This window comes from Chiloscyllium punctatum, chromosome 52, assembly GCF_047496795.1.
Source record: "Chiloscyllium punctatum isolate Juve2018m chromosome 52, sChiPun1.3, whole genome shotgun sequence".
NCBI lineage: Eukaryota > Metazoa > Chordata > Chondrichthyes > Orectolobiformes > Hemiscylliidae > Chiloscyllium > Chiloscyllium punctatum.
This window is the reverse complement of record NC_092790.1, coordinates 12,258,059-12,284,518: the sequence shown is the minus strand read 5'-3', so window position 1 is coordinate 12,284,518 and position 26,460 is coordinate 12,258,059. Positions and strand designations below refer to the sequence as shown.

The 26,460-nt window shown below is 44.1% G+C and overlaps 1 long non-coding RNA gene across 1 annotated transcript; it reads left to right on the top strand.

Moving 5' to 3' along the window:
* Positions 1-1,338: 1,338 nt before the first annotated feature.
* Positions 1,339-25,448, top strand: LOC140471008 (uncharacterized). The gene is made up of 3 exons (XR_011956838.1): positions 1,339-1,448; positions 3,611-3,734; positions 25,328-25,448. It is a non-coding gene; the product is annotated as an uncharacterized lncRNA (long non-coding RNA).
* Positions 25,449-26,460: the final 1,012 nt, after the last annotated feature.

Genomic DNA, 26,460 nt, shown 5'->3' with positions numbered 1-26,460 from the left:
AGTGATACTGAGACTTTCTCTTGTTGAAGATGGTCTTTGCCAGGCACGGATGTGATACAGCTGTTACTTGCCACTTGTGCAGATTTTAGATGCTGGCCAGGTCTTGCTACATGTGGGTATGCGATTTTTGAGAACATTTTTAACTTAGGTTGAGGTTCAGGTTGTAAGATTGTTCACAATGAGAACAATCCTACCAGCTCAGTGAGCAAACTTACAACCTGAACATATGGATATGCGCTTCATCAGTATCTGAGCAGTTGAAAATGATGCTGAATATTGTCCAATCGTCAAGCAAAATCCCTACTTCTGAAGGGAAAGTGATTGGCGAAGCAGCTGAAAATAGTTGGGCCAAAGACTCGACACTGAGAAACTGCTCTCTAACTAAGAAGGCCTGGATTCTCAAGCACCCACCTGCTTCACAAGTAGGACATAATACGTCTGAACAGGTTGGTTTAAAATGTCACCTGCAGAAAAATCCAGAGATTCAGGTAGACTGCTGTTTGTTTTAAAGATCACCTGAGAGTGAAGCTGTTATAAAGCTATTGTCGAGGACACTGCAACACCAGGGTAATGGATTGTGAAGAAGATGCACACAGGACTGGATTGGTTCACTCTTTGTCTCTGTTCACATCTCCTGCCAGACCTGCTGACATCTTCCAGCACTTTCTGATTGACTATTAGATCTTCAGCATCTGCATGGGTCACCTCCGCACGGTGACGTCACGGACCCGTCTGCGCATGCGTACATATCCCCAGCCAAGATGGCGGCTGTTCACCTCGGAACTGCGATGCATTTAACCGCGTTATTTTTCAAGGTGCTCGCTTCTCGCTGAAAGGGTTTACGAACGCTTTCCAGCACCTGAAGCCTTACCTTGTGGAAAAACGCATCCCTTCCCATTTCCCACGGAGATAAAGTCGGTACTGTCAATGTGCTGCCCTCGCCCCTCGTAAATATAGAGAACCTTCACCACCTCGGGGCATGCTGGGTAGGTACACCTGCCATTGAATTCAGGTTTAACCGAAGATTGGGTCTGTTCATGAATAACTTCTTTTTCCTGTATTCAAACCATTTGTTTTCCAAATAATCTTTGGAAGAACAAAATTGGCAGTTAGAAAAAATCTTAAAAGGGGATGCATCTATCAAATTTCTCAATACGTCTCTACAACATCACCTTGTCATGAAACTGCGAGATCTCTCAAATCATTTTGTAAATTCCCGTCCGGATTTTGGAAACTCCTTCAACAGGTGGATGTTTAGCACTCAAACCAAGAGATATATTTGTTTATTCTGAATGTCTCTCACCATGTGTCTTTTATCATTTCATTTTGCAGAGAAATGGAAGTGATGAAAACTGAAGTGTTTCTCTGATTCCAGTTCTGTGCTATCCTCTCAGCTACAAGGTCCAGCCGGAGAGATTACATTGAAGGACGCTGACATTGGTTCAGAGGTGAATATTATTGAGCATTCATCTATAATTCAATACTGAACGTGCTTTGCTGTGGTTCATTAGTCAGGCCCTGGTGTTTGATCCCTTTATGTGGATCTGAATCCATGTCCATCCATTGCTCTGTTTCATCTCTGTCCTCCATGACAATATCTTTTCCATTGTACAACCTGCGCCACCTTTAATAATGTAGATTTTAATCTGATGTGATAGTTTATGTTTATTCCTTCCAGTCATGTTCAAATGAGGGTTTCATCACTGCATGTCCCTAAGCTATGTGCTGTTAATTTATTCCACTCGTTTATGTGGCCTCGCTCACAAAAATCACTCAGAATTTCCCATGCTCCTGCTTGCTTTTGTTCTTCATGCTCCCTCTTACACACTGTATTCCCTTCGCTGTTCTTACCACCCCACCTCCCCTTCCCTGTTTTTACCTCCCCCACAACGTCTTTCTCGCTCTTTCATCCCTGAGTCTTTTCTCAGTCCAGATCCTTCCTTGATGCATAATTTTTAAAGAGTTACATAGAACATGGAACAATACAGCACAGGAACGGGCCCACGATGTTTTCGTTGAACATGCCGCCCAAAACCCTTCGTGCAGTCAGCCTGAAATCAAACGGTGTTAGCCTGACAGTAAGTCAGGAACATGCTGGACTGTATTATAAAGGATATGACAATAAATGATAACTGGACGCTTAGAAACAATGGGAGACACATGGTTGTATAGAATCAGAATATTTTAAAATCTGTTGGATTCTGTATTTTGGTGTGAGTGTAAGTGGCAGAATAGATAAGGGTGTGGGAGGCTGTTGGTGGTGGGGATATTTGAAATTTCAGAGGCATTTTGACAAGTTTCAAAAGGTGCTAAAGTATAGCGCGGGAGAGAATAGGGCCTCTGAAAGGTCAATTAGGCTGTCCATGTGCAATCACAGTTGATGGGGGAGATCTGAAAAAAAGGTGTTAGGATTTACTGTGGGGAATACAGGAGAAAACAGCACAAGTAGCGCGCTGTCAGCCCAACGCCCCACCTACCACCTTCCCACGGCCATCTTCTGACCCAAGTATCACAGAGTCTGTGAAAGGCCACATCGGTCTGTACAGCCAGCGACAGACTCCCCCAAAGAGCGGGAGAGAGTCAGCCTCATCTGTGACGCATCACCAATGCGATGATGAGAGAGGAAAGTTGAATCCCCTCTCAATTATCCCAGTGCATTTGTTACAATTCAAATAATTCCCTGTTAATGTAATGTCTCACAATGTAATGCTCTAATGAAGCCTTAACACTGCCCTTCACTTCTGTGTTCTGATCCTTATTACTCATAATTTCATCTACAACTGATTGATAATCTAAGGCCACATATTTTCTTCATCATCCCATTGTTATCCCTAATGATAAGAGTTCCTCATCCTGCTTCCCATTCTGCCTGACTTTCCACAATGTTGTGTAGCTGTGAATATTAATGCCCCACCTTCTTGTTCACCCCGTGACCATGTCACCCTGATGGTGATTAGATAGAAATCCCTTATTGCAAATGCTTCATGCATCCAAATTTAGACACAGTAATTTACTTTTTATCATAATTTCCTGTCACAAACATATTTGCTGATGTACAATTTTAGTTAAACTCACTTTCTTCCTAATTCTTTCTGTTTCTGCTCAGCCACGTCCCCATGTATCAAAATTTCAAACTTTCCCCGTAGAATTGGGATTTCCTTTCAGCTGAGCCTTGTCACTCCTCATGTGTGTCACTTTAAAGCACTCTGCATAATCCTGGTCATATGATTGACCAGGGTACTGGCTCCACCAATGTACCATCCAAATAAAATAGCTGACTTCTTCCTGAGAACTGGTAGGAGTTTCCACTGCATCAGACCCACTTCTTCTGACACCATTGTTTGATTCTGAAAACCTGCTGCACTCCGGTGATATCACTCAGTCTCTCTCCATGTGGTATCCCTCACTCTGTGGGTCTAACTGCTGCCTCTGTCAATGCCTCTCATTCCTGCATTTGGTCTGAGATACTGAGCCGACAGAATTCTCCACTACAGATAGATGCAGCAGCACAGGCCATGGATGGAGACTGAGATTTTCTAGGTCTCTACATCAGTCATCCTCACTGCCTCAGTCTAATTTCCCATTCTGTCTGTTTCTCTGTCTTTTGTAGGTAATCAGGATGTTCCGGACTTAGCCAAATTCCTGATTCTCGTCCATTACCACATTGAAGACAATTGGTCAGCCAGAGAGAGATGGAGAGTGAGATCTTGAGCCTTTAGTAAATCCTGCAGCCGGTAAGATCACTCACAGTAAACATCACAGGGTGGAGTCAGTGCCCTTCTGTATTCAGACCCGGATGACAGGACATAGACACAGAGCTGGGCAAGGAACAGCAACATTCTAGGCTTCATTACCAACATCTTTTTCGGGTCCTGCTTTCACCTCTGTTCTCCTGGTCCTCACTGAGACAGCACAGAGGATCTCAGGCATCAATCCTGGCCCATGCTGTGTTAGTGATATCTGTAATATCCTCCAATCTCAATAATCCTTCCTCTGTTTGGAATCTCCTCTAATCGACACAACGATCTCTGTCTCTGTCAGGTTTTCCAATCCCTAACACACTAATCCTTAAGTTTTTCCAGTAGATACTAAATTCCTTCATCCCTGTAAACTCCGACAGTGCTGTTTATCCCTGCAAGCTCCTCCTATCAAGACCACCCTCCATGACAATGTACTTGTCCTTAACTTCTCCATCTGCCCCATCTGTGCAAACTTGTCCAGCTCCTACAGTCCTTCCTTAGCTGTGAAAAAATCGTAATCTCCTTATCCTTCACAAATTCTTCGATCTTAATCTATTTTAACTTCACCCTCAACCCCCCACCCCCAGCGACCATCCCGACCAACGGAATCTCTTTCAGTTTGTGCAACCAACCCCATCTGTGTAACTGTCCCCAACGCGTTAACCTGGCATTCTCCATTGTCTTCCTATCTATGTCGCCTGCAGAGCCTTGATGCCTTCTTATATCTTTAAACGTCTTCAGTCACTACAACCTGCCATATTTCTGTTAGTATATACATTACTCTTCTCCCTGAAACACCGTGAAACTCCCAGACAACTATAGACTGGTGAGCCTGATGTCAGTGGTGGGCAAGTTGTTGGAGGGAATTCTGAGGGATAGGTTGTACATGTATTTGGAATGACAAGGACTGATTTGGGACAGTCAACATGGATTTGTGCGTGGGAAATCATGTCTCATAAACTTGACTGAGTTTTTTGAGAAAGTAATAAAGAGGATTCATGAGGGCAGTGAGGTAATGTGATCTGTATGGATTTCAGTAAGGCGTTCGACAAGGTTCTCCATGGTAGATTGATGTTCTATGTTAGATCTCACGGAACACAGGGAGAACTAGCTATTTGGATACAGAAATGGCTGAAAGGTAGAAGGCAGAGTGTGGTGGTGGAGGATAGGTTTATGGAGGCCTGTGACCACTGGAGAGCCACAATGATTGGTGCTGGGGCCTCTACATTTTGTCATTTACATAAATAATTTGGATGCAAGCATCAGAAGTACAGTTAGTAAGTTGCAGATGATACCAAAATTGGAGGTGTAGTAGACAGCAAAGAGGGTTTCATCAGATTACAACAGGATCTTGACCAGATGGCCAATGGACAGAGAAGTGTCAGATTGAGTTTAATTCATATAAATGCGAGGTGATGCATTTTCGGCAAAGAAAATCTTAGCAGTACATATACACTTAATGGTAAGGTCCTAGGGAGTGTTGCTGAACAAAGAGACCTTGGATAGCAGGTTCATCGATCCTTGAAAATGGAATCGCAGGTAGATAGGATAGTGAAGAAGGCGTTTGGCATACTTTCGTTTATTGGTCAGAGTACTGAGTACAGGAGTTGGGAGGTCATGTTGTGGCTATACAGGACATTGGTTAGGCCACTGTTGGAATATTGCGTGCAATTCCGGTCTCCTTCCTATCGGAAAGATATTGTGAAACTTGAAAGGGTTCAGAAAAGGTTTACATGAATGTTGTCATGGTTGGAGGATTTGAGCTATAGGGAGAGGCTGAACAGGATGGGGCTGTTTTCCATGGAGCTTGAGAGGCTGAAGGGTGAACGTATAGAGGTTTACCAAATTATGAGGGGCATGGATAGCGTAAATAAACAAAGTCTTTTCCCTCGTGTTGGTGAGTCGAGGACTAGAGGGCATAGCTTAATGGTGAGAGGGGAAAGATATAAAAGAGACCTAAGGGCAACTTTTTCACAAAAGAGTGGTATGTGTGTGGAATGGGTGGCCAGAGGAAGGGGTGGAGGCTGGTACAATTGCAACATTTAAGAGGCATTTGGATGGGTATATGAATAGGAAGGGTTTGGAGGGATATGGGCCAGGTGTTGGCAGGTGGGACTAGATTGGTTTGGGGTATCTGTTTTGCACAGACGGTTTGGACCGAAGGGTCTGTTTTCATTCTGTACATCTCTATGACTCTATGACTATGCCTCTATGACCCTCTGTCTGTGCCTATCAGTTTGCCTGCCTCTGAACTATATCCATCCCTATCCCTATGTCCAGATTCTAACCCAGCTCCCTATCTCACTGACATTCTTGACCAAATGTAACTCTGTTTAACTCAAACATCCTTGAGCCCCTGTAAGCCTCACTATCTCTGTAACCTCTACCCATCTGGTCAACCCCCCACTACTGAGGAATGACTCCCTGCATTCTTCATGAGGTCGGTGGAATGACAGTGAACAGATATGATGGAAATGTCATTCTGGAGATGTAGCTGCAGAATCACCTTCGCTGGGAATTGAATACTGAAGGGTTTTTGAGATTGAGACAGGCTAGGCAAAAAAAAACACCAAGTTGTCAAGAAAGGATGAGTTTAATGCATTAATGAGACATTCATGTGGATCTGAAGATCAACATTTGGAGTCTTATTTGAGTTCAGCTGAGAATAATCAAGCAGCAGCAACCGTTAGCAGGAATTCTTTTATAGGCACCAGACAGTGATGGGAATGTCAATATGGTTACAGTCAGGACACTGAATGTACTTGTAGCAAGGGCAGTACAGTAACTGTGTGTGACAGTGGTCTCCATTCTGACTGGATAACTAATGAGTATTAGGACTGGAATGGATGGAATCTTGGATTGTACATGAGGTGGTTTTCTATAACAGCACATCAAGGATTGTGTGGAGTTTGCATATTCTCCCCGTGCCTGCGTGGGTTTCCTCCGGATCCTCCGGTTTCCTCCCACAGTCCAAAGATGTGCAGGTTAGGTGAATTGGCCATGCCAAATTGCCTGCAGTGTTAGGTGAAGGGGTAAATGTATGGGGATGTGTCTGGGTGGGTTGCGCTTGGGCGGGTCGGTATAGACTTGTTGGGCTGAAGGGACTGTTTCCACACTGTAAGTAATCTAATCTAATCTAATCTAATCTAATCTAATCTCATCTCATCTCATCTAATCTAATCTAATCTCCAGTAAAGGAGCCATCAACAAAATTGTCTATTGCAGGTCAAGTGCTGTGTAATATTAAATATCTAATAATCCCATTATAAAGGAGTTTTGTGAGCAGATACCCATAATGTTATGCAGGGCATATTGAGTCAGACCATGAGATGGAGGAGCAGAATTGCGTCATTTGGCCCATTAAAGATGTTCTGCCCTTCAGTCAGATCATGGTTGTTCTGATAATCCTATACTCTATTTACCTGCCTTTATTCACAAAGCCCTTGTTACCCTGATTAATTAATATCTGACCAAGTCTGTTGTCAGTATTCTTAATGACCCAGCCTCGACAGCCCTCTGCAGTCAGGAATTCCCACAGAGTCACTACCCTCTGAGTGAAGACATTCCTCCTCATCTCCATCTTAAATGGTTGAGCCCTTTCTGGGACTTTATGCCCTCTGGTTACAGATTCTCAAGCGATTGAAACGAAAGGAAGTGACAAAAATAATTATTGCATATGACATGAAAATTGATAAAGTTGGGGCTAATGAGCAAGGATAACTAAGGTTGCAGGAGGTTACAGATCAGTAGGAAAGACGTGCAGAGAAATGGCAAATTGAGTTTAAGCTGGACCAGTGGGAGGTCAGGAAAATAAAATTATGACAGGGACAGACAATGTGGATAGTGAGATTCTCTTTTCCAATGAATACATTTCAAATAGTAGCGCACCTAGGTTTAAGGTGAGAAAGAGGAAGTTTAAACGAGATGTGTGAAGCACGTTTTTTTTAACATAGAGAGTGGAAGTTACTGAGGGAGGTCGAAAAAGCAGAAATATGAGCAAAGCATTGAATTGGCATTTGTACAGAAACATGAACAGGCAGAGAATAGAGGGATATGGACTATGTGCAGGTAGATGGGACTAGTTTAGAATAACATCATGGACAGCACAGCCATGGTGGGCCGAAGGGCCTATTACTGTGCTCTACTGTTCTGTTTTCTAAATTCCCAGCATCTAACCTGTCAAAGCCCCCCAGCATCTTGAATGTTTCATTCAATTTCTCTCTCATGTTTTCTGAACGTCAATGGGTTCAACCTCAATCTTCTCCACCTCATTAGGAAATCCCTCCATTCTCAGGTTCAGACGAGTGACCCTTCTCTGGCCTGCCTCCAATGTGACAATGTCGTACCTTAGGGCACTCAGACTGCTCATAATGCTCTACGTGTGGTCTGACTTGTACCTTACCCTAGATCTCCCTCTTTTTAGACGCCACTCCGTTTGTAATAAATACCAGCATTTGATTTGACTTCTCTATTACCTGCTAACTCTGTAAGCTACCTTTTTCAAATTGATAAACAAGAACTCCCACAACCCTTTTTGTTGCCAATCTGAAAGCAATTGGTGTTAGCCTGGGCGTCATGGTGGCACAGTGGATAGCACTGCTGCCTCACAGCGCCAGAGACCTTGGTTCCATTCCCGCCTCAGTCGACTGATTGTGTGGTGTTTGCACATTCTCCCTGTGGCTGCGTGGGTTTCCTCTGGGTGCTCCGGTTTCCTTCTACAATCCAAAAACGTGCAGGTCAGGTGAATTGGTCATGCAACATGCCACCTAATGTTAGGTGCAGGGATAAATGTAGGAGAATGGGCCTGGTTTTGTGCGCTTCGGCGGGTCAGTGTGGACTTGTTGGGTCGAAGGGCCTGTTTCCACACTGTAAGTAATCTAATCTTAGTCAGGAGTATGCTGAAAAGTGTTCGAAAGGATATGTCAATATGCAATAACTGGACCCTTAGAAACACATTTTATACAAGAGAATTTGTTCTTGAGTATGTTGGATTTTATTTGTTGGTGTGAATATAAATAACAGAGTAGATAAGGGTGTAGGAGTTGTGTGTTGGTACGGAGGATATGCATAATTTGAATTTTCAGAAGCCTTTGCACAGGTTTCAAGAAGGGCTAAAGAGTAATCTGGTAGAGAATAGGGACCGTTAAAGATCGATTAAGTCACCTATGTGTGGAACCAGAGGAGATGGGTGAGATATTAGACAAAATAGTCCTATCAGTATTTACTGTGGAGAAAGAGATGGAAGCGCGGGAACTTGGGGAAATAAATAGTGATGTCTTGGAAAGAATCCTCAACAGAGAAGAGAAAGTGCTGGAATCTTAAAACAATGAAACATCGATCTCAGCTCAGTAGCTCATTAGATCGATCCTGGAACATATTGGGAAGCGAGGGAAGAGATTGCACTGTCCCTAACAGAGATATTTAAATTATCAACAGACACAGTGAGTTATCGGAAGACAGGAGGGAGACTAATGCTGTTCCATCACTTTAGGGCTGTAGGGAAAAGGGAGAAATTACTGCCCAATGATAGGTAAGTTGTTGGAGGAGCTTCTGAGTGAAAGAAGCAACGTATATTCGGAAGGGTAATGGCTGATTAGAGATAGTCAGCATGGCTTTGTGAGTGAATAACAGTGTTTCACAAACCAGGTGGATTCTTCGAGGAGGTGGAGACAGTGAGGTCTGCAGATACTGGAGATCAGAGTTGAGAGGTTGTTGCTGGAAAAGCATAGCAGGTCCGGCAGCATCCAAGGAGCATAAAAATCGACATTTCAGGCCGGAGCCCTTCATCAGGAATGAGGAGATTGCCAAGTGATAGATACAGGCAGAGCAGTCAATGTTGTCCACATGGACTTCAGCAAAGCATTTGACAAGGTTCCAAGGGATTTAGAATATCTAGTCAAGAGGGAGAAGGAAGCTGACATAAGGTTGAGGAAGTATCAAATAGGCATCTAAAGGGTTACATGGGGCAGCACGGTGTCTCCGTGGTTAACACTGCTGCCTCATAGCACCAGGGACCTGATTTTAATTCCCGCCCCTGGTGTCGGCATGTGGAGTTTGCATGTTCTCCCATCATCTGCGTGTGTTTCCTCCCGGTGCTCTGCTTTCCACCGATATCCCTAAGGTAACTCAGCCATGCTAAATTACCCAGAGTGTTCAAGGATGTGTAGGTTTGGCACTTTAGTCAGGGACAATGTAGAGTAATATGGTGGGGGAATGGGTATGGGTGGGATACTCTTTGGAAGGTTGGTATGGAGTTGTAAGGCCAAATCGCCTGTTTCTACACTGTAGGGATTCTCTGAAGGTACCAGGAAAGAACTGAAGAATGTACTTAGGACAGGTTGAAGGGGACATGAAAAAGCTTTGTTGGGAAGGATTAAGGAAAACCATAAGGCATTCTCCACTTACGTGCAGAACAAGGGGATGGCCAGAGTGAGGGTAAGGCTGATTAGGGATAGTGGATGGAACTTGCGTCTCGAGTCGGAGGAGGGAGGAGATGCCCGTAATAAAGATTATGCGTCAGTATTTACTACTGAGAGGGACCTTGTCATTTGTGAGGACAGCATGAAAAGGACTGATACATGTTTACAGGTTGATGTTAAGAAGGAGGATGTGCTGAGAATTTTGTAAAACATAAGAAGAGATAAATTTGCCGCACCCGAAGGGATATGTCCAAAGTTACTACAGGAAGCGAGGGAAGAAATTGTTGCACCTTTGGTGATGACCTTTGCACCCTCACTGTCCACTGAAGTCGTACCAGATGATTTGAGGTAGAAAAATGTTATTCCCTTATTCAGGAAAGGTAATAGGGATAATCTTGGGATTTACAGACCTGTCAGTCTTATGTCTGTGGTGTGCAGATTATTGGGGAGGACTCTGAGAGACATGATTTATGATTCATAGTTTGATTAGAGATAGACAGCATGACTTTGTAAGGGACATTTCATGCCTCATAAATCTTATTCAATACTCGAGAATGTGACGAAACACGTTTATGCCTCATTCAGAAATTACACAGGCATGGCATACAGGGACACCTGTCTGTCTGGATACAGAATTCCTGGCTCACAGAAGACAGAGGGTGATGAAAGGTGGAAAGCATTCAGCATGGAGCTCTGTGAGCAGTGTGTACTGCAGGGATCGATTCTGGGAGTTCTGCTTTTTTTGTGATTTTTATAAATGACTTGGATGTGGGTGTGGAAGAGTGGGTTAGTAAGTTTGCCAATGTCATGAAGGCTGGTGGAGTGGTGGATAGTGTGCAGGTCGGTTGTAGGTTGCAACGGGACATTGACAGGATGCAGAGCTGGGCCGAGAAGTGGCATATTGAGTTCAGTGTGGAAAAATGTGAAGTGATTCATTTAGGAGCGTCGAACTTGATTTTAGGTTACAGGGATAAAGGCGGGAACCTTGGCAATGTGGAGGAACAGACGGATCTTGGGTTCCATGTTCATAGATCCCTCACAGCTGCCACCCAAGCTGATAGGCTTGTTAAGAAGGAATATGTTGTGCTGACTTTCATCCACTGGTGATTGAGATTTAAAGCCGTGAGGGTATGCTGCAGCTCGATAGAGCCCTGGTTAGACCCCACTTGGTATATTTTGTTCAGTTCAGTTCTGTTCCCTCATTACAGGAAGGATGTGGAAGCTTTAGAGAGAGTAACGAGGAGATTTCCGAGGATGCTGCCTGGACTTGAGAGCATGTCTTTTGAAGAAAAGTTGAGGGAGCTAAGGCTTTTATCATTGGTGTGAAGAAGAGTGGTGGGCAACTTGGTTGATATGAACAAGATGGTGTGAGGCACAGACAGTGAATAGTGCGAGACTTCTTTTTCACATGGCATAAATGGCTATTATGAGGTGGCATAATTTTAAGGTGATTGGAGGATAGTTAAGGGGAAGATGTCAGAGGTAGGTTTTTTATAGAGTGGCAGTTGGGTGGAATGCACTTCCAGCTGTGATAGTAAAATTAGATGCATTAGGTACATTTAATAGACTGTTGGATAGGCACATGGATGATCGTAGAATGAAGGGTACATAGTTAGTTTGATCTTACAGCCATAGAGTCATCGAGATGTACAGCATGGAAACAGACCCTTCAATTCAACCCGTCCATGCCGACCAGATATCCCAACCAAATCTAATCCGACCTGCCCGCACCCGACCCATAACCCTCCAAACACTTCCTAGTCATACACCCATCCAAATGCCTCTTAAATGTTGCAATTGTACCAGCCTCCATCACATCTTCTGGCAGCTCATTCCATACACGTACAACCCTCTGCGTGAAAAAGCTGCCCCTTAGGTGTCTTTTATATCTTTTCCCTCTCACTCTAAACCTCTGCCCTCTAGTTCTGGACTCCCCAACCCCAGGGAAAAGACTTTGCCTATTTATCCTATCCATGCCCCTCATAATTTTGTAAACTTCTATAACGTCACCCTTCAGCCTCCGACGCTCCAGGGAAAACAGCCCCAGCCTGTTCAGCCTCTCCCTGAAGCTCAGATCCTCCAAACCATGACATCATGGCCGAAGGGTCTTGTGCCGTACTGTTCTGTGTTCTACTTTCCATATGGTGAACTGAGTAATAAGCTCAGATAAATGCAAATGGATATGGCATTTAGGAGGAGCTAGTCAACTGGATACAAAAGTGGCTTGATGGTAGGAGACAGAGAGTGATGGGAGTCATGTTGTTTTTCTGAATGGAGGCATGTGACCAGCGGTGAAGTGGGTCCACTATTGTTTGTCATTTGGATAAATGGTTTGGATGGGAATATTGGTTTTGTGGTAAGTTTTTTGGGTGACACTGAAATTGGTGGTAAAGTGGACAGTGAAGAAGGTTATCTGTGATACAACAGGAAGAACAATACTGCTGGGGTATTGGGCTGAAGAATAGCAGGTTGAGTTTAATTACATAAATGTGAAATGTTCCATTTTGGTGAAACAAACCAGCGTGGAACTTGAACAGTTAATGTTCGGGCCCTGGGTTGTATGGTCAATTAGTGACCCAGGGACGTAGGTACACAGATTTTTGAAAGTGGTGTCACAGGTAGACAGGCTGGTGAAGCAGGCGTTTGGAATGGTTACCTTCATGGGGCAGAGCATTGAGAGTTGGAGTTGGGATGTCATGTTGTGGCTGTACAAGACATTGGTGAGGCCACCATAAAAACATTGTTGATCAGTCGGATGAACTCATCGGGTTCACTTACATCCTTTAGGGAAGGGCATTCTAACCAGGTCTGGCCTACATGTGACTCCAGACCAACAACAATACGGCTGACTCTGAACTATCCTCTGGGCGATTATCAGTGACGGCAAAGAATGCTGGTCGAGGTAGTGATACCCACATCCCATGAATGAATAAATAAAAATACATATGTCCCTCCCTCCTCTGTTAACACCTCCAGCAGCAGCAATTCGTCCTGGTTTTGTAACACCGTTCAGACCCTGACCACTCTCTGTAACACTCTCACCACCTCCAGCACCTTCACCTCTCCCCGTTCATATCGTGTCATTAAACCCTGACAATGGTTCCCCTTCCAACTGACCTTCTCCTGCTAGCAGACCCTTTGCAATCCCTTTAAAACTTACTGCTGTGGCAGTCTCAATCAGGATGTTAAGAACTTTCGGTGATCTTCTAAGCCTGATAATCTAATTTGATCCATTTTGTCCTGAGTGACGGCCGGGTGTGAATTTCTTGCTGATGTTTTGTCTGTTTCAATATCCTTTTGTTGAGTGATTTACGCTGTTCCTTCAAATGTTTTCCACTGTTCATTTACAGACATTTGTTTCCGTCTGTTTCGCCTGTTTACCTTGGTCAGTTCTCTCAAACTCATGTAATCGGCGACTTTTGTTTCCAGTTGCACCTTGTCCTTTCTGTGATTCACTTGAAACCTTTATATTCCTTTAAACTGCACTTTATCACAATTTCCCAGAGAATCTCTGCAGGTGACATTACTCATTCACGAAGTTTCATCGCACAATGGTCAATCTGAGATAGTTACATCCCTATCCACTTGCTCAATGCGTTATTAAAAGAAAAACAAAAAATTCTCCGAACTCCTCTTCCAATATTACTCTTGTCAGTGTGACTGTCCCTGATTATACGAATATTGAAATGTCCCAAAATTATCGTTATGCCTTTATTTAAAAATCCCAATGAATTCCTGCTTAATGCAGTGATGAGCAATGAAATGTTGTTAGGTGGCCTAAAATTGTTCTGCTGCTTGTGTCCTTGGCAAGTAGTAGCCACAATTTACATTCAGACTGACTCTACTTCATAATCTGAGGTCAAATACTTCCTCTGTAATACCTTTGTAATCCACTATTGTTAGCGTTGTCCATTTTGCCTGAATTTCTGCAAGTTTGTGAACCATTGAATATTTATGTTCCACCTTTTGTTCGCCCTGTAACCACCTCATCCTGGTGTCTGAATCTCTTTCAGCTGTGTCACAAATCCATCGACCTTATTGCAGAGACTTTGTCCATTCCAAAAAAAAACATGATTTATTCTTTCCTGTCACAAACCTATTCACTGACATACAGTTTTATTTAAACTCTGTCCCTTCCTGTTCCTTTCTGCTTGTCTTCAGCCACATTCCCATGCTCTTCTGATGCTTCACCTTTTCTCTTTGGATTTGGAAAGCTCCTTTCACCTGAACCCTGTCCCTGCATCCTCTCTTTCAGTTTACAGCCTTGTCCATAAACCTACCGACATGATTGGCAGGGACACTGGTACCATCAGGGTTCCAGTGGGACGCAGTGCAATGGGATTATTGTTATTCACTCGGGGGATGTAGGTGTCTATGGCTGACCAGCCTTTCTTGCCCAGCCCTAGCTTCCTTGAACTGAGTAACTTGCTCATCCATTTCAGAGGGTCATTGAGAGGTAAACACTTTGCTGTGTGTATGTCGTGCAGCCCTCGTGAGAATGGCAGATGATCTTCTCAAAAGGAGAGGTATTTGGATTTTTTGTACATCAGCAATGGTTTCATACTTTTTATGGATTATTCATCATTATGTTTAATATTATTGATTTCAAATTCCATCATTTCGATGGTGAGATTCAAACCAGCCTCCCCTGAATATTAGCTGAGGTCTTAAATACATGGTCTAGCAATGATACTACTTGGATATCACTTGCCTGCTCACAGGTTACTCATCTGTGAGCACGGATACCAGGGCATCATGAAGCAGAACCCCTTCTCCCACACAATTGTATGAGCCTGATACCTTCCACCACTCTGGTGATATCACTCCGTCTCTCTCCATGTGGTATCCCTCACTGTGTGAGTCTAATTGCTGCCTCTGTCAGCGCCTCTCGCTCTTGCAGTTACATTAGATCCTGAGCCAACAGAATTCTCCACTCCAGAGAGATGAGGCAGCACAGGCCAGGGATGGAGCCTGGGATTTTCCAGATCTCTGTGGGACTCAGGGCCATTCGGCGTGTGTAGCCCTCAATGCATTGGTCCAATTTGCCATTCTGTCTATTTCTCTGTCTCCAGTAGGTACTCAGGAAGTTCCTGACTCAGTATACTTCCCAGCGTCTGGGTGTCTAGTCCATCACCTCATTGAGCATGGTTGGTCAGCCAGAGAGACAAAGGGGAGAGAGATCTGGAGCCTTCAATAAATCCTGCAGTGAGGAAAGACCACTCGCAGTGCACAGAGCAGAGAGCAATGAGAGGGCTCCAAACATCTGCTAACAAGACATGACATGGATATAGTGCTGGAGGAGGAGCACAGTACAGACACACCCCAGTCTCAATCACCGCCCCTACTGTGAGTTTTGCTGGACGAAGACAGCATCGGGAGTGTCACAGTTATCAGTCCAGGCCTGTGCTGTATTACTGAGCATCAGCAGCACAGTGGGGAAAGCAGGCATTCCATGAGAGGGTGGTAATACTGCCTGGGATCTTTCTGTTCTGTGTTCTCCTTCCAACACTGTATCTCTGGCATGTCTAGTGGTCCGATGTCATCGATAATTTGTAACTCCTATAAAAGTTCCTGTCCGTGTGACCTCTTCCAGTCTCTATAGTCCCTGCATATGTTTGAAATGTATTGCATTCCACACTCACATCCCGAATTCTAAAACTTGCTTCAGTTTCTACAACATGCCTTATCTCAGTAGTCTCCTCCTCCAATGACAGAACGAAATAGAACTGAATCAGAACCGTTCGTTTGATCCAACTGATCCATGCTGACCAGTGTCCCTGAAAGAGTTGCTTTTGCCTGAATTTGACCCATATCCCTTCAAACCTTCTCATCTCCGTGTATGTGCCCAAGTGGCTTTCACACGTTTTCATGTACTTTTCTTTGCCATTTCCCCGGCAGTTCATTCAATATGTGCACCATCTTCTGCGTGAGAAATGTTCTCCTCCGGTCCCTTTTAACTCTTTCCTCTCCCACCTCACATTTGTGCCCTTTAGTTTTGGAATCCCCTACACTGGGGTAAAGATCTTGGCAATTCACCTTATGTATACCCCTCATGGATTTATAAACCTTTCTCAGGTCACCCCTTAACCACTACACCCAATGGAAACATGAAGGACAATGATACAAATATCTCTGCCGTGGTAACCGCCACAACGTTGGTACAATTGCTGGGATATACTTGTTCAGGACCTGGGTTTTTATCTACTTTTGTGTTTTAAGACCTCTAGCACCACCTCTTCTGTAGTGGGGAACTCTTTTCAATACATCACTGTTTCTTTCCCTATGTTTCCTAGTTTTTATCCACAATATGCTTTGACATGAAATATTCATTTTGAATCTCACCCATCTCCTGTGGTTCCACACATGAGGTTCCCTATTTTCTCTGATGTTGCTTTTTTGTACTTGTGTGCTGTAGGTTCTCTTTGGATTCTCCTTAACCTTTTCTCAGATCTATCTTTTTCCCCCATTTTTCTTTCCAGCATATCTAGCCTCTTCTTTTAAGTCACACCCTCCAGTATCAGTAAAATCTTCGTCAATCTTTGCTCGGTGTACAGTTTCAGAAAATGATTCCTAAATGGGGATGATCAGAATTCTATGCAGTACTCCAACTGGGGACCCAGCAATGTCAGATACAGCCATATCATGGTGTCCCAACGCATGTCCTCAATGCTGTGACCCATGAGGGCTAGTGAGCCTAATGCTGCATTCACACCCTGTCCACCTGTAATACCACTTCCAAGGAACAATGTAACTCTAGCTCCTTGGTCTCTCTCTGTTTGGCAACACTGCCCAGGGCCCAACCATTAACTGTGTTAGTTCTCCCTGGTTTGTCTTAACTAATTCCAACACCTTAATTAAATGCCATCTTTAATTACTTGCCCCACTGTCCCTGTTATTCAAGAGCCCCTTTGATAACTGTATTCCCTGCCCACTCTATCACGGATGATCTTATCCACAAACATACTAACAACGAGTCCTATATTCTGTCTGTCTTCTTGGTCACCTCTTCAGCAAATTCAATTCATTTGTGAGACATGACTTCGTATGCACAAAGCTGTGCTGACTAACCGTAATCAATCCTTACTTTCTGAAATGCATGTAACCCCTGTCCAGCAGTTTCGCTTCCAACAACATTTGCACGATTGACATCGAGAAAATTGGTCTTTAGGTCTCTGCCTTTCCGTTGTAGCTTTCTTAAGTACTGGCACAACATTAGCTACCCTCCAGGCTCCCAGCTCATCACCTGTGGCTCAGTGATAGAAATATCTCTGTGAGGGACTCCTTAGTTGCATCCCTACCTTCCTCCAATATCCAGGGACAAACCTGATTAGATCCTAGAAATTGTCTTGTTTTTATGGATTTTAAATCCTCCAGCACCTCCTGCTCTGTAATGTGGACTCTTGAAGATATCACTGTTTATTTCCCTGACTTCCCTAGTCTTTGTCCACAGTAAGTTGTAATGTGATTTTTTGTTGTTTAAGATGTCACCCATCTCCTGTTTTCCACACATTGATGGCGCCATTAATCTTTAAGGGGCCACATTTTACCCTGAGTTAATCTTTTTTTTGTTAAATTCTTGTAAAATTTCTATGTATTTTCCTGAACCTTGTTTGCCAAAGCTTTCTCAGGTCCCCTTTGGGCTGTCCTGATTTCCCTCATAAGTATATTATTCCACGCGCAATGTTCTTCAAGAGATTCCCTTAATCCAGCTGGCTATATATGACATGTGTCCACTTTTTCTTGTCCATAATTTCAATATTCCCTGTCATCCAGTGTTTCCTACTTGTGTCGGCATTGTGCTTCACACTAACAGGAATATGCTGGCCCTGAACTCTCATTTTCTTTTTTTTTGAAAGCTTCCCATATGTCTGAGGTCCCTAAACATGCAAATAGCCTCCAAATATCAACTTTTAAAATCTCTTGACTAATACCTTCTGGATTGGGGCAAGGCCAATTTTGATCTTTAACTTGTGGACTAGGCCTATCAATTGTCCATTTATATTTTCAAACTAATATAATTTTGTTCACTTTTCCAAAATGCTCCCCCACTAACACCTCAAGCACTCTTCCCTACCTTGCTTCCCAAAAGGAAGTCAGGTTTTACCTCTTTCTCCAGTCGGGTCAGTTACATATTGACTGATCCCATTTTCTTGAACATACTGAACAAATCCCTCCTACTGTGAACAACACCCTCACCTTTCATGTCATCTGCAAACCTGATAATGATACCTTCTGCATTCACATCCGAGTTATTAATGTTCATAATAAACAGCGATGGTTCCTGCACAGATCCCTATGGTACACCCACTGGTGAAAGGCTTCTCATCACAAACAACCCTCCAGTTTTGGATCCAATTTGCCAACTTGCCTCGGATCCCATGGGCTCTTCCCTTTTGGACCAGCCTTCCATGTGGGGCATGGTCAAAGGTTTTAATCAACTCCATGCAACCCACATTATCTGCACTGCCCTCATCAATGTTTTAGACACCATTCATCTGAATTAATAGGACAGAATCTTCCTCTACCAAATCCGTGCTGACTTTCCCTAATCGATTCCTGCATTTCCAAATGTTGATACATCTTGTCCCTCAGAATTGTTCCCAATCATTTCTCTCCCCCTGCTGTCAGACTATCTGCTCTGTAATTGGACAGGCAGATGGACGTACATGGAATAGTGTAGGTGGATTGGGCATCAGATTAGTATGACAGGGCGGCGCATCATCGAGGGCCAAAGGGCCTGTACTGCACTGTAATGTTCTATGTTCTATGTAATTACCTGGCCTATCCCTGCTGCCCTTCTTGAACAAAGGAACCACATTCGCTATCCTCCAGTCATTTGGCACTTCACCTGTGGTCAGCAGAGTATCACATATATCTGCCTGGACCCCAGCAACCTCCTCCCTTGCCTCCCAAAGTAGCCTGGGAGATATTTCATTGGAAACTAACGATTTCCCCACCTTTACACCAGCGAAAGCATTTAATAACTCCTCTTTATTGATCGTTACATGTTCGAGAACCTCATCGTCCTGACTGAAATGCCTGGAAACAATTTCGTTCTCCTGTGTGAATACTGATGCGAAGTATTCATTGAAGACCTCACCTACTTCCTCTGGCTCTATTCACAGATTGTCCCTTTGGTTTCTAACAGGCCCCACCATTTCCCCAGTAATCCTCTTACTCTCACTGTACTGGTAAAATACCTTGTGGCTTTTCCTGAGCACTATCTGCCAAGGATATTTTGTGACCATTGTTTGACCCTCATTTTTCAGGACCCCTTGCACTCTCCATACTTGTGAAGGGCTTCACCTGTATTTATTGCGCTGTATTCTCTTTATCAAACTCACGATATTGCTTGATCAGTATTCGCTGGATTGGCTGCCTTTGTCATTCCATCCTCATGCACACACCGGCCCTAAATTTTCACTGTATCACTTTAAAATGCTCCCATTTCGCAAATATAGGCTCAAACGCAGATGGTTCTTCCCAGCCCATGTCTGCCACATCCTGTCAAATGATCGTGATACTGATGGGAGACTCAGTTGTGAGGGGGACTGACAGGAGATTGTGTGGCTGCAGAAGAGACCCCAGGATGGTGTGCTGCTTCTCGTGTCCCAGGGTCAAGGATGTCTCTGAACAGTTGCAGATCATTCGGAACGGAGAGGGTGAACAGCCAGAGGCCATTGTGCACATTGGTACGATTGACCAAGATTGACAAAGGGACGGGGTCCTGTGAAACTAGTCCAGGGATTTCAGTAAGAATTTAAAACGCAGGACCTCAATAGTAGTCATCTCTGAATTACTCCCAGTGCCACGTGCCAGTGAGGATAGACATGGAAAGTTCGGCCAGATGGATGTGTGGCTGAGGAGTAGGTGGAGGGGGCAGGGTTTTCAGTTCATCGATCATTGGGATCTCTTCTGAGGTAGAGGTGACCTGTAAAAGAGGGATGGGTTGGACTTGAACCAGAGGGGCACCAGTATCCCTGGAGGGAGATTTGCTAGTGTTACCCTGGAAGGGTCTAAACTAGTTTGGCAGGGGTTTGGGACTCTGAATAAGACAGGGACCATTTACCATTCAGGGTAAGATACATCAGCCACCATGAGCAAGTTTCCTATTCAGGATATCCGGGAGTACAGTAAAGGAAGGGAAAAGATTTATGGTTTAACAAGCATTTATTTCAACACACGAGACCTGACTGGTAAGGCAGACGAGCTCAGATCATGGAATGGATTTTGGGATTGGGATATTATAGTCATAACAGGGACATGGCTGAGAGAAGGACAGGACTAGCAGCTCAGTGTTCCAGGGTACCGAAGCTACAGGCGTAACGGAAGGTCAAGTAAGTGAAGAGGGGGAGCTGATGATTTGATAAGGGAGGACATAACAACAGTGCTTAGAGAGGATACTCTTTCAGGACCATCAAATAAGGCCATATGTTTGGAAGTTATAAACAAGAAGGGGATGGTCAAACTGTTGGGACTGTGTTATGACCTTCAAATAGCAAGCGGATACGAGAGGAGCAGATGTGTTGAGAGATTGGTGACAACACATAGAGTAGTATTGTTGGGAGATTTTATTTTCCCCTGGATTGCCTGGGCCACACAGAGAGTAAAAGGCCCGTACGGAGTGAAAATTGTCAAATATGCTCAAGAACATTTCCTAAATCAAGATGTAGACGGCCTAATACTACTCAGGCGGGTGCAACCCTGGAACTCCCAGCAGAAAACGAGGTCAGGCAAGTGACTAAAGTCTCATTCGGACAGCACTTTGGGTCCAGTGACCACAATTGTCTGAGAATTCACATAGTTATGGAACAACATCAAACAGGTCCACAGACTAAGATGCTAAACTGGAACAGGGCCAGTTTTGGGGCCATTAGGCAGGATCTAGCAGAGGTCGATTTGGGTGAAGCTAAAAATCACACAACACCTGTTTATAGTCCAACTAGATTTGGAAGCGCTATTAATCATTCCAAAAGATGAAAGACTTAATCTAAATTTGTTTGATATTACATTCCATGACACGGCTATCCTGTTGTTCTAAATTATATGCCTTATGACTGTGCTCCACAACCACCGATGAAGAGGCAGTGCTCCGCAAGCAAGCGCTTTCAAACAAAACTGCTGGACGTGATGTTGTGTGACTGTTAGCTTTGCCCACCCCAGTCCAACTCTGGCATCTCTAAATCATGACTACTATCGATTGGGTGAGTCTGTTTGAATAAAAAGGAACGACTGGCAATGGGAGGCTTTGAAAAGTGTGATCTCAAGAATCCAGGGTCAGTTTGTCCCTTTTAGGGTGAAGGGAAAAGCTGGCAGGTTCAGGGATCCCTGGTTGATGGGGGATATTGAGGATCTGTTCAGGAAAAAGAAGATGGCATAAATTTGTTTTGAGGTTTCTGTATCTACATAATCTCTTCCAGTCCTAAAGACATAATCAATCTTTGGAGACCATACAGTCCTCTCAGGTCCCTGCCGCACTCTCTATCTGTAGTACTCACTCCAATGCCTGTGTCTCTCCCGATCCAATTCCCACAAGACCTACCGTATATGTAACATCTTCCTGTCGTTTGCACACATTCTGTCAATGTAATTTCCTCCAGTTTCTCCATCCATCTCCTCTTCTCCATAACCTTCTCCAGCTCTTACATTCCAATCTGTGTAAATGACACCCTCCCCTACAATCCTTCCCTTGACCAAATTGCAAGAGCTTACTCATACTCCCTTTTTTCTGTGAAACTGTCTCCAACCAAAATTGCTATCCTTATCTCTCAGAAAATCTGTCAGACTCCACACTCTCCAATCCAAAAAAACCTCCAGAACCTTAGCCTTCCTATATCTATAAACATCTTTGGTCTGACGACTCTGCATATGTCTGTTTGTTCTTTCAATTTGTACAACCCACTTTATCTCCTAAAGCACTCCTTGTCTGTGTAAACCACCCATCCTCCCGACATCCTTATGCTTGTAAACTGCTCCATCCCTCCCAACCTCCCCATCTCCATGAACACCGGTAGGCCCTACAGCTGTCCACATTTCTGTAACCTCCTGTGGCTCTACGTTCCTCCTTCCTGGTGAAACCATGTATAATCCCCAGAACCCTCTGAGCCTGCAACGTCTGCTCCTGATCAGACCATTGCTGTCTCTGTTACCTCTGACATTCCTAGTAACCCTTCCTATTTGTGTCTCGTCCTCCAGATTTCATCTTCTCCAGCTTTCTGAAACATCTGCGTGCCATTGTAACCCTCCCTATATAGAACACAGAACATAGAACAGTACAGCACACTACAGACCCTTTGGCCCTCAATGATGTGCCGACCTTTTATCCTACTTTGTGATCAAATTATAATCTACAGACCCTACATTTTACTATCATCCATGTGCCTATCGAAGAGTTAATTAATTATCCCTAATGTAACTGACTCTACTACCACTGATGGCAGTGCATTCCACTCACCCACCACTCGCTTTGTAAAGAACCTACCTCTGACAACAACCCTGAATCTTCGCCCAATCACCTTTAAATTATGCCCCCTTCTGATAGCCATCTTCACAATGGGATAATTCTCCGGCTATCCACTCTATCTCAGACTCGCATCATCTCGTGCACCTCTATCAAGTGACTTATCATCCTCAATGAGAAAATCCCCAGCTCCCTCAACCTTTCTTCATAAGGCCTGCCCTCTAATCCAGGCATCATCCTGATAAATCTCCTCTGCACGCTCTCTGAAGCTTTCACATCTTTACGATAATAAGGCAACCAGAACTGAACATGAAATTCTAAGTGTGGTCTAACTAGGGGTCTATACAGCTGCAGCATAACTTTGTGACTCTTAAACTCAATCTACCTGCTAATGAAAGCCAACACACCATACACGTTCTCAAAACCCCTATCAACTTGGTTGACAACTTTGAGGGATCTATGGATTAAAGCTCAACATCCCACTATTCCTCGACACTCACCAAGAATCCTGCTTTTAACTTTGTCAAGGTTTTCTGTGAAATCCGTCCAGTCTTAATCCCTCCCAATCTTGGTAACTTCCTCCAGTGCCTGCAACATTCCTAAACTGTGAAATCTCTTCACGTCCCTACAATCCTCCTTAGCTCTGTCACCTCCTTTTTTCGCATCAACGCTCAAAATTCCTGAAGCCTCATTTTGCCACTGCAATATTCCTAATATCTGCATTACCCTCCTCTCCTGATATCCCTCCCTGTCCACATAACCCCCACCATCCTCCAGTGCCCTTCTGGGGAACATTGCAGAGGAGGGAAGAGTTGTAGAGTTCGGGCGATGTTACGGAGGAAGGAAGGGCTGCCGAACCTGGAGAGTGGGACAAATGTAGGAAGGGACGTGGATCCTGCAGAAGGTTAGAGTTAGCAGGATTTATAGAACCTGCAGGATGGGACCAAGTTAGAATGGGTTGTGGAACCTGAAGAATGTTCCAGTTTGAATGATGGATTTTAGTTTTGATTGGACCACTGTCCAATATTGTTGACCTAATTTTGGAGATGTTTATCAGAATGGCTGAATACAGCTTCAGATTCCCAGAGTGGGAGATGTGAGTTCAGATGTGAATCTATTTACCCTTTCTGTCTGTGTGCCTGACACTGATCTGGTGCTGCTCATGTGCCCTCCAGATCTGCATGACTGACCAGAGCTCAGCTCAACAAAGCCTTCGATTGGAATGATTTTTTTTTCAATTATATTTCAGCGGCAGTCTCACGAGATGCAGGAATTGAAGAGTTTTGATTTTGAAAGAATTAAACCTTTATCATTGCAAAATGGGAAGCCTTCAACAATGAGATAATGACAGTCCAGAGACAGTACGCAGTATTCCTGTTAGAGTGAAGGAAAGGCTTATCGGTCCAGGAAATGTTGGATTACTGGAGAAATTGATGTTTTGGTTCGGAAAAAGAAGGAAGCATATGTCAAGTACATATAGGAGAAATCCAGTGAATCCTTAGAGTATAAAGGCTGTAAGAGTAAACTTAAGAGCAAAAAGCGGACAGGGATAGTTTTGGCAAACAGGGTTAAGGAGAATCCAAAGGGATTTTATACATACACATAAATGATGAAAGGGTAGAAACTTTGTCCGTTCTAAACAAAAGCATAATTTAAGCTTTCCCACAATTTCCTATCACAACCATATTCACTGATCTACAGTTTTAGTTAAACTTTGTCCCATCCTGTTCCTTTCGGCTTGTCTTCAGCCACATCCCCATGCTATTCCGATGCTTCACCTTTTCGATTGGGATTTGGAAAGCTCCTTTCACCTGAACCCTGTCCCTGCATCCTCGCTGGCAGTTTACAGCCCTATCCATAAACCTACCGACATGATTGGACGGGACACTGCTCCCAGCACGGTTCCAGTGGGGCCATCCTAATGGATTATTTTTTAAAGTCAGGTATGGGATGTCGGTGTCTCTGACTTACCAGCCTTTCTTGTCCAGCCCTCGCTGGCCTTGAACTGAGTAGCTTGCTCTGCCATTTCAGAGGGTCATTGAGAGGCAAACACTTTGCTGTGGATATGTCGGGCGGACCACATGAGGATGGGCAGCTGTCCTTCTCGAAAGGACAAGTGTTTGGATGTTTTGTACATCAGCAATGGTTTCATACTTATTTGTGGATTGTTCATTACTATTTTTAAAATTGTTGGTTTCAAAATTCTCCATTTCTGATGGTGGGATTCAAACCTGCCTCTCCTGAACAATAGCTGAGGCTTTGGATACATTCTCTACCAGTAATACCACTAAGCAATCACTTCGCCTGGTCACTGGTTGCTCATCCCTGAACACTGATACCAGTGCATCATGAAGGTAAACCCGTTCTTCCGACCCAATTTTTTGACCCTGACATCATCCTGAACTCTGCTGATATCACTCAGTATCTCTCCAAGTGGTATCCCTCACTGTGTGTGTCTAATTGGCACTGTCACTCTTTCTCTCTCTCTCTCTCTCTCTCTCTCTCTCTCTCTCTCTCACTCACACACACTTGCAGCTATTCCAGGTTCCGATCTAACAGACTTCTCCACCCTGTTGAGACAAGGCAGCAAGGAACAGGAATGGAGACTGGCATTTTCCAGATCTCTGTGATACTCAGGGCCATTCTCCATGTGTAACCATCGCTGTATCAGTCTAATTTCCCATTCTGTCTATCTGTGACTCCTGTAGGTACTCAGGAAGGTCTTCACTCAATAGATTTCCCAGCTGCTGGCTGTGTCGTTCATCACCAAATTGAAGATAGTTCGTCATCCAGAGAGACAAAGAGTAGGGAGAGCTGGAGCGTTCAATAAATCCTGCAGCGAGGTAAGATCAGTCGCAGTGTACAGAGCAGAGAGTAATAAGAGGGCTCCAAACATCGGCTAACAAGAGCTGACATAGGTACAGTATTGGAGGCGGAGCAGAGGACAAGCTTACTACGGAGTACTAAGGCTTACTACTCTGCAACACTGCATCTACGGCATGTCTTGTGGAGCAGTTTCTTCAGTAATTTTAAATTCCTTTAATATGTCTTATCTCTGTAACCTCCTCCCTTCCTTATAGTCCCTCCACATAATTGAAATTTACTGATTTCCAGACTACCATCTCTTTGTCTATAACTTGCTTCACTGTCTGCATCATGCCTTATCTCAGTAGTCTCCTCCTCCAAAGATTTGAGACAGAGTTATGCAGCACAGAAATGCTTCATTCGATCCAATTAGTCAATGCTGACCAGAATCCCTGAACAGTTCCTGCGTTTGACCCAAATCCCTTCAAACCTTTCCACTCCATGTGTCTGCCCAAATGTCTTTTGCATGTTGTCATTGTATTTTTCTCTCCCATTTCTCCTGAAAGCTCATGCCATACCTGCACCATCCTCTCTGTGAAATATGTTCTCCTCCAATCCCTTTTATGTCTTTCCTCTCTCCCCTCATATTTATGCCCTCTAGAACAGAGAACATGACAGTGCAGGAATGGCCCTTCGCCCCTCGATTGCAAGTCTTCTAACTCTGTATCACCCAACAGTGTCCAGTACATTACAACGCTTCCTGGCTGTCAATTTGCATTCGTTGAAGTCTTTCTATCTCTGTAAGCAGTTCACGAAAAGCTCTTCAGACTCGACAAAGCTCCGTCAAGTTACCACCATCTCTCTATTTCTTTTGCCTCCCTCAGTGCCTGCAACTCTCCCTGTATCTTCCAGAAACCTGCTTTAGGCACTGCAGGTTTGTCTACTTCTCCAGATAGCCTGTTCCATCCCTTACAGCTTGCTCAATCACTGTAACGTCCTCTGCCCACTCTAATCCTCCTCTTTTTCACTGTCTTTC